Genomic DNA, 9009 nt, shown 5'->3' with positions numbered 1-9009 from the left:
GGGCGTTTCTCTGGGTCAAGATGCTTCTCCCTCTTCCCCCCATCCAATTTATAGTGGTTAGATTCTCAGCTTCCTCAAACGTTCCCTATCTAGCGTTTGTGCTAAAAGCTTTACGGGTAAGCCCCCTTTTCGAGCAAAACTGCTCGTCACTTGTCCCTCGCACAGCGAAACCCAGGTACCAATGGGTCAAGGTTCCCGGCTTCAACATTGAGAGTCACATTCTTGTTGGAAAAGTCCTCAGGGTAGAAAGACGTGTTGCCCGGCTGGTCCAACTGGAGAACAGAAGCGGCAGCACCTGGGATCTCGGGGCCGTCTTCCTCCCTGTGGTTCCCTGGACTCGGCTGAGTCCGCCGCGACCTCAGCTGGAAACCGCGCCCTAACCGAGTACAAAACTCCCTTGGACGAAAGTTTGAAAGAATCGAGTGGATAGACTTCTCCTTCCAACCTGGTTACAATAAATAACCATATAAGTACACCCACATGGAGAGCAGGCGCCCAGATTCGCGGTCCCCACGTGTTGCTGAAGTTGGCGCAGACGCGTCCGCGGGCACAGTGGCGAACGTGACACCGCATTTTCTCCAAATTCCTGCCTTCTAGGGTGGTGCAGCCAGGAGGGAGGGCCTGGGAGTGGTAGGGAAGAGGCTGCGGAATCCATTCGTTCTGCGGCAGCACTGAGGCTTTAGAACAGCGCGCAACTCCGGGGTGCTTTCTCACGACCCCATTCTCCCACTGGAGAAAAGCAGCGCTTGTTATAGATGATTAATAGCTCGGCTTCCCACGATCTTGAGGCGCGTCCCTTCAGGCACCACTACCTTAGTTGTTTTAATTTGACCTTTATTATTAACAGCGTGCTCCCAGAGGCTGGAAACTGAATTCACACCCCGAAGGCCGCCCTCTCCCCACTCCACCTGGTCGGCTTCCTGGGGAGGATACGGGATTTGCACATCCCGCGGCGCCCCCTCTTCCTCCGAAGGGAGCAGGCCTGAGACCCTCTGCGACCTAACACGGGAGCTGTCAGACATCCCCGGGTGTGGTCCGGGGTCTCCCGGGCCTTGGAGTTGGGCGCTGTCTGCAATGCATCGTAGTGGGTTCTCTCTGGCACAATGTGCAGATGTGCAGAGAAAAACAACAACAACAAAAAAACAAAACACACTCCTAAGTACCACTGGCACCTATAGAGTGGCGGTGGTCCATACGGAGCGCCTGTGCCTGGGGGTGTGGGGGGAGGGTACTCTGGCCAAGGGCAGGGAGGGAGGACAGAGAAGGCCGGCTGGCGGCCGGGGAACCCTTCCTCTCTGGGTAACGACCCGCAGCACCCCAGGCTGCAGTTAAAGGGGCTGTAGGCTCTTCTGCACCCCGCGTGCTCTCCCGCCTTCTGTGTCCCCCGGCTTTTCCAAGAGGAAGATGGGGTGCCCAGCGGGGGTGGGGCGCGCCGGGCCGCAGGGCCAGGCTGTCACGTGCCCCCCCGCCCCCGCCACTGCGGCGGGAGTTCCAATCAGAGCGCGCCAGGGGGCTCCTCCTGGGCTGGAACCACCCGGCTCCGCGGCGTAGGGTGGGCCGCTGTCACCTGACCGCCCGCCCCCGCCCCCCGCGAGTAAGGGGCGGTGGTAGCGTCTGCTCGGTTACAAATGGCCCCTCCCGCCCGGCTCGCCCGCTCGCTCCGGCTCGGCGCGGACCCGCCCGGGCGCGCTCCTCCCGCTGGCGCCCGGCATCGTGCTGCCCTGCCCGGAGGCTGCCCGCGGTCCCCGCCACCCCGGAGGGCGCTCCGGGCACCCAGCGCTGAGGCTTGCCGGCGGAGGTCGCGACAAGAGGCTGGACCTCGGTGGTGCGCGGCTTGCGGACCCGCAGGTGAGTGTGCAGTGTGGGCGTGGGATGCCGCGGGGACAGTGCGGGAGACATGCGACTCTACGGATGCGGACACAGGTCCGTGCGGTGCGCAGGTTAAGTTTTGCAAAGCGAGTCCGAGGTCTCTCTCCAGCTCGGCCTCCTCTCGCTGCTTCCGTGGGTTGGGTGCTCCCGCAAAAGCCTCGACTTGGGGGAAGGGCTTCGAGAAATTCTTGTCTTGAGATACTTGACAAAGGTTGAAAAGACACATCAGGTGGAACGTGTGTAGCTGCAGCTGATGGGGGTTACACAGGTGCATTGAGTGTGGCTGCGTGTGTGGCTTCCGGGTGAGGAGGATGCGCCGAAATGGAGCAAAGCCTCTGCGGCGGGTCATTTCATCCCCAAAAGCCACTGAAGTGCCGGAGAGAGAAATTGCACTGCTCTGAGGTGGTCGCTGGATGGTAGGGCAGCAAACCAGTGACCCCCGTGTATCTGATATGCCCCTGTGGTAGCTGAGCAGGGGGCTCGGTGAAGAGTATGTGAGGCGTTCCGGCACCCAGAAAATAGTCCCTTTGCCTTTTAACTCCTTGGCATAAATCAGCATGAAAAGTGCTGAATCATGCAAAAAGACTTGGAAAATAATTGACTTAGTTTTTTCGTAAAGTTTTTCAAGGCCCCTAATATCTGTATTTTTGGAATAATGCTTTAAATGTAAGGTGTAGGCGCTGTGTATTTAAAATCACGTTCAGAGAGACTGTGTCCTTGGCTTTATGACTATTGATTGCTTTTCTTTCTTTAGGATGAGTTGTATTCACTCATTGTCTCTTAAACACTCTACATCCTGAAAAACAAAAACAAAACAAAAAACCCAAGATTTTTTTTTTTTTGGTGTGTCCATGATTGTAAAAGGAGCTAGGAAACCGTCCTCAGAAAGCATCCTCCTTTGATGAGTGCAATGATGGCCAATTTAATTTGTCATATGCCACTGAAGGGAATGTCAAGCTGATAACATACAGACTAGAGAGAAAAAGAAACAGGAGTTGCCCATCAAGAAAGAAATGAGCCCTAATCCAATTGTGCTCAGTAATAGAGTGAAGGGAAGTGCTTCCACATTGGAGCCTGAGTCCTGTTTGGTGGAGGTGGTGGGGTGCAGTTTGTCATGCAGTTCTGAGATCTGACACCAAGTAGCATAAAGATGATTTTTTATAAAACCATCTTTAGTAAAATGGGTGTGTCCAAAGACAGCTCTTGCCAGCTTGCTGTACTGTCGGAACTGCTCAGTGGCCTGCTGACTCATAAGGGAACCAGCCTGGCTTAGCAGGGTTGTTGGATTGTACTTGTGGACTCTCAAGAACCATACCTGTAAAACACAAACAAACAAAAAAAGCTTCAACAGAGATGTCCGTAAAGAAAGAAGCTCGAAGCTCGTCCCTTCCTCATATTTCTTCTTCAAGGCGATCTTCTCCGATTCCTGGAGTTATCACCTTCATTTCAATACCTGTCACCCATGCTTGTGCACAGAACATTTGGTTTGACACAACGATTTTAATTTAAATCTTAATTTGCAACAGTGGCACTCCTGACAACGTGGTTATTTCAAAGGTATTTGGGAAGGATACTGAAACCTGGAATACAGGCGATTAATTGAGTTTTCTTTGCCGCACAGACTCCCTCACCATAGCATGCAAGACCAGGGAGCCCCACCCTGTTTCTGAGCATCTGCATGAAAGGCCAGGAAATGAATTCAGCAATTGCAGTAGTGCAGAGAGAGGCAGTTTCTAGGCTTGGGTGCTACATTTATTTAAAGAATCAATGAAATTTTGCAGGGTCGACTTGTATCCATAGTTAGGTCTTAAAAGCACAGTGTTATTCAATGTCACCTGTCAGCTTGTTAAAAATGTCCATTTAACTTTGAGAGGTTGATTTTGATGGAAAAGGGATATAAGTGGGAGCTGCTTCCAAATTTTAGGATCCTAGGGCTAAAAGACACGATTAGAAGGACATATCAAAGCATCGAGTGAAGCCAAAAGGAATTATTTTTGCTCTGGACTTCTTAATAAAATTTCTTTATAAAAGTAAGGTTTGTTTGTGGTTTTTTTAGAAAGAAGGGACTCATTTTCAGGCAATAAACCTGCTTGCGGCATAGACAAGCCCCTGGCATCTCAGTTAGAACAGAGATGCCTAATAGGGGCAATAAACAGGTGAGTGAGCTTTTTACTGCGTGGTCCTCCCATCAGAACCCAGTCCTGTCAGGTCAAATTAGAGGAAGGCCATCTTGGTAACAAGGCGAGAAGATTTTGAATCTTACATCAAGTCTATAGGAAAGAAAATGTTTTGAGCTGCTCTGAAGAAAGAGACGTTTGTTAAAAATTCCCAGTTCATTATTGTCATCGCCATGCTTACCTGCACCTCCTACTGCAGACAACAGGTCCGACCAAGAGGAAGAGAGAAAGCAAGGTTTCCTTCTTTTCTTTTCTTTTTTAAAAAAAAAACCAAGAAAGTTTTCCAAAGAACACTCACTTGATATTACCACTCACTTTTTAAGGCAAATAAGTCATTTAAAGAAGAGAAAATGATACTTTTCCCTGGCGGCTATTGTGAATTAGTGCATTGCTAAATCTGGATGCTGTGACCAGTTAGCAGTATCTCAACAGTCTGAAGTGAGACTGCAGGTGGAAACTACATGTTCTGTTCAGAACTAATGTTAAGTTCAAAGCTGCTAGAACCACCTCCTGCTTTTTTCCTTCCTTCTTATACTATCTTAACCCTCTTTTAAAGCCACAAACCACACCTACAAATCCTAGCACCTGGAAACCTTTGAGATTTCACCAGGAACACACCATCAGGTAAATTGACTGTGATTTTCTAAATCACACGAATCATTCTAAAATTGTAGATTTCAGCTTTGGCATCAAGAATCACATTGGTAGAATGTCTCTGGTGCTTTCCTCAGACACTGGCTCCCCGGCAGCTTGGTTTCAAAGAGGGTCTTGTCCTAATATTAGCAGTGATGATTATTTTGTGGCAGTTAGCTCTATCCACGTGCACAGTTAATTACAGTGTGAGAAGGTCCCAGAACAGTGCCTCCTTGAGTTCTGACAGTGAGTGTGTACACAGCACTGTATGAAGCGCATTCCAGAACACCCATCTCCCAGTGAAGGGAATGTGCTGGTTGAATAAACTCCTAGGCTGCTTTAAGCCTGCCAACCAATGTCGTCTTTTACCATGTAAGAGATCGTGTTAATGTACACTCAGCTTTTGTAGGATCTAGAGAGCCCTGCAGGATGAAGAGGGGCATCTAATATCTGACTTCTTTTAGAGTTGGACTCTACCATTTTCTACCTGTTTCCATTTACCTTTTTCCATTTAAGGGTGTCCAGTTATATGTATTTTGCAAGGGAATTAAAGAAAACACACTTTCCACTTCACTTATTACACGGAGTTGTAAGATAATATCATTGGCTTTAAGTATTTAAAAATTAATATATTCATATATTTGGGGGGGGGGTGAGTATTGGGTTGAGTATCAGTAGGGAGTTGCCTTTAAAAACCCGTCTGGAAATCGCTGCTTTAAAATTATGACATTAAATACTTGCACATATGTCTCTGCAGAATACGAGTGCTCTTTGTTGGGCATGTTTTGCCACATACACATCCTACACAAACTAGAATTGCTACTTAGGATTATTCGGTTACGTGTTTTGAGGTGGTCAGGCGAGCTTTTATTTGTTGTCCTGGTGCATGTTGGGCTCTGATTCTGCTGTGCTTGGGAACCTTAGGACTTAGGACCCTCAAGAAGAGGTAGCAAACAAATACAGTTGTTCATGTTATAAGCAAAGTATATTTTTTTGCAATGTGTCTTCTTTCAGGTTGCCAATTTAAAAGTAGTCATGCTCTAGGTTTTAGACCCAGAAATCATGAGTAGTAACTTTTATCTAGATGGAGCACATGATCCATCTCCTCTGGTCAAATTACTGTAGATTTTCTGTGCGACTCGTGAAATCTGGATGCTGTCCAGGCTGCTAACGATCTAAACATTTTGGTCTTCCAGGTGTTCCTTTGATACAGTGGATGGTGACTCTGCTCTTCTGCCTGAGAGTGGTTCAAAATGTAAGTTCAGCAAACTGAATCATCCCATATCGATAATTCTGGGGCTCTATGCAGAGCAGTTCTTTCCATTTTCATTCAGTCTATCCAAGATTTTAGCCTCACAAATAAGAGTCTAGAGGGAGAGGCTATAACCCCGTTGGGTGAGGGGAGGAATGCCTAACATTTGTTCACTGTACAGCGATGTAACTTGATACATCTGCCATCAGTCATCAGTTGGCATGCTTCCTATCCCTCCCCACCACAGTATTTTTCTGGGAAAAAATATGAATCTTTGGTGTCTGGGTAATGCTGAATTGACACTTCCCCAGATGTCGCATCTTTCTGGGTGGCCCTGGCTCTTCTAATCTTCTCCCGGCTCAAGCAGACAGATTCTCCAATCTGGAGACACATCCAGCCTCAGGAGCCGAGTTCTTTTCGTGCCGGATGAAATCCTGTGGTTACTGTCGAGCTACCTTTCCTACCATGCACATGAACTAAAATGCTTCTTTTGGTTCAGCCAATGAAGGTCACCCTGTTGGGATCTGGTACACTAAAGTGATAAAATGGAAAGTTGTTGAAATATGCAGGAGGCCATTGCTCTGTTGCACAAACTCGTTGAATGGTGTGGGATTTTAGATTTCCCAGGGACAGCGTAGGTCTGCCTTCTCCACTGTATGGATATCGAGTACTTCCAAGGATGGCTCTTGATGGAGGGCACTGTCTCTTCTTGAAAAAGCACCCAGTGCTGGTTTAGACAACCCCTGCCTGCTTCTTTAGAGACCTCAACATGTAGTTTAATATATTTCTGAAAAATTTGTAGGCGTTGAAAGCATTTCATCAGTGTTCAGGGTATAGAAAGATGATTTTTATTAGGAAAAACATCTGCCTTACCTTCTTTTGCCCTTGCTTTTCTGCTTTCCTGTCTCTGCTCCCTTGCCCAGACATGGATTTCCATATAACTCGGTTCACTAAATATCTCTCCGTTTTTGTGTTGCTGCAGAGTTTATTGCTAGAGCTGCTAAGAGACTTTCAGCACAAATAGTATATTGATCACTTGAAATCCTATTTGAGCTTGACTGCATATACATAATGGGGTGTCAATCGGGGGGGAAAATCTCATAATAAAAGGCAGGCAACTTATATGCATGAGAAAAAATGTCTTGGGCAAAATATCATGTTTACTGTACCATGACAGACTGATTTTGCTGGGATCCATCCCATCTGAGTCGATATTTAATAGCAAAGACAGGGTTAGAAGACCCAGATCCTGGGACCTTCCTTTCTTTGTTTATATGGGGAAGCGTTTTTGCACACTCTATACAGTACAAACATCTTCTAGCACCACAGCCAGCAAGAAAGAGCCTTTCTACCTGAGGAATTCAGAAATTGCAAGCAAATCTGGTTAAGTTGGTGTAGATTTAAAATCAGCTCCTGATTTATGCAGTCCATATTTTTTTTAAGTTTTTACCATGTATGTATCAGTACACACACTCACTGTATGCAAATATTTTCAATGTGGATCGGAGAGCACGGTCTATTTAGAGAAAATCCTGCTTTACATAAATTATTGTAGCCATGCGTTAGGAAAGCTAAATCTTTTTTTTCCCCCCTTTTTAAATTTCCCACTGGATGCTAAAGGGATCTCAGTTTTAAAGTTTTACATGTAATTTGTTAAAATCTATTTTCCTGAGTGAGCAGTGATTATGATGCTAGGTATTTCTGGGCAAGTGATGTTTTAGGTTTCATTCTGTAGCTGACTTACATGTGCCATGGTTGCTACTCATTGTGTGAAATCTGACCACAGAGGAACCATAGGGTATTGTAGTAGCTGTAACGCTGCTTCCCCCCACGTCAGTGTAGGGTCCTATCCACTTTTCCAGCCCACTGGGTGGGGCGCAGCCTAGCTCCCATCAGAAATTCCTTGTCTCCTATAAGTGAAGGAAGCCAACGGACTTTGCTAACCAGCTTTTAATTTGCTTTTTTTTATGGCAAAAAAAAAAAGAAAGAAAGAAAAAGAGAAAGAGAAAGAAATCACACGCTAGACAAAAGCCTCCTCCAGTTCCTGTACAGTATTCAAGATTTTTGAAAGTGTATTATGGCAGTTTTCAATTTTTGAATCTCAGGTCATATCCAATAACCAGAAGAATCTACTTATCATAAAGAGTGTGTGAAATAGGACAGGAGAGGCTCTTAAAGTATACAAGACATGACCTCAGGCCCTGATCATGTCTTTTTTATTCCAGAGGGTTTCAGGAACTTTTGCTTGTTTCTGCCTATTCATTAAAATACTCCTGATTTCTTTTTCAAGGTTTCTGATGAGAGAATGCAAAGTTTGCTGAGAAAATGGGATTATCTGAGAACCAGCCAGGTGCAGAAGTTCAACAGTATATGATTGTAGGAGAACTCACATTTTAATAATATCTTTTATAAGTAAAATTTTATATCTGTATATTCCCTTAGGTATGTATACAGTTTTGTAACAATTAGAAACTATTTGTAGTACGTGGCTTTTTGCACAAAGAGAGGCAATCAAATGTGATAGTTTAATTTAGGGGGATAATGTATAGATTTTAGCAAAAGCTAAGTTGTACAAGAACTTAAAACTGAGGAATTAGCTATTGAAATAAACTTTATTACTTTTAACTTATAGAGAAATGTGTGTCTGCAAATGTTAAAAGTAGGACTCACTGGGTAGCACCGATAAAAGAAAAAAAATGAAATCTCGGGGTAAAGAAAATTGGAAAGAAAAAATTTCCCAGAGAAATTCAAGTCTGAAACCTGTATTTTTAAGCCTTGCTATTGTCTTAAATTTTGGATACTTTTACTAATTTATTTCAATAAACTGAAGGGAGCAAAATTAATAGGGACTAAGTTAAAGTTACATAAACTATTTTCCGATTGAAAGATATTCAAGATTATGTGCTGTTAATATAAATACCCAGTTTTAACAGATTGCTTGCTTACCAGTCTTTACCATTTTACAGTGAGAATATTTAAAGACAAATAGAACATGTTTAAGCACATATCTTTTATCAATCTTCTCAGTAGAACTAAAAACATCAGTATAATCACCAGGTTCTGGGTAAAGCTTTTAAA

The 9009-nt window shown here is 45.1% G+C and overlaps 1 long non-coding RNA gene across 1 annotated transcript; it reads left to right on the top strand.

The window, feature by feature from the left end:
• Nucleotides 1–1683: 1683 nt before the first annotated feature.
• On the top strand, nucleotides 1684–8311 carry LOC109375677 (uncharacterized). The gene is made up of 3 exons (XR_002122615.1): nucleotides 1684–1848; nucleotides 5876–5934; nucleotides 8222–8311. It is a non-coding gene; the product is annotated as an uncharacterized LOC109375677 (long non-coding RNA).
• Nucleotides 8312–9009: the final 698 nt, after the last annotated feature.

Source organism: Hipposideros armiger, unplaced genomic scaffold (genome assembly GCF_001890085.2).
Source record: "Hipposideros armiger isolate ML-2016 unplaced genomic scaffold, ASM189008v1 scaffold_18, whole genome shotgun sequence".
NCBI classification, from domain to species: Eukaryota; Metazoa; Chordata; class Mammalia; order Chiroptera; family Hipposideridae; genus Hipposideros; species Hipposideros armiger.
This window is presented reverse-complemented; position numbering and strand designations above follow the sequence as displayed.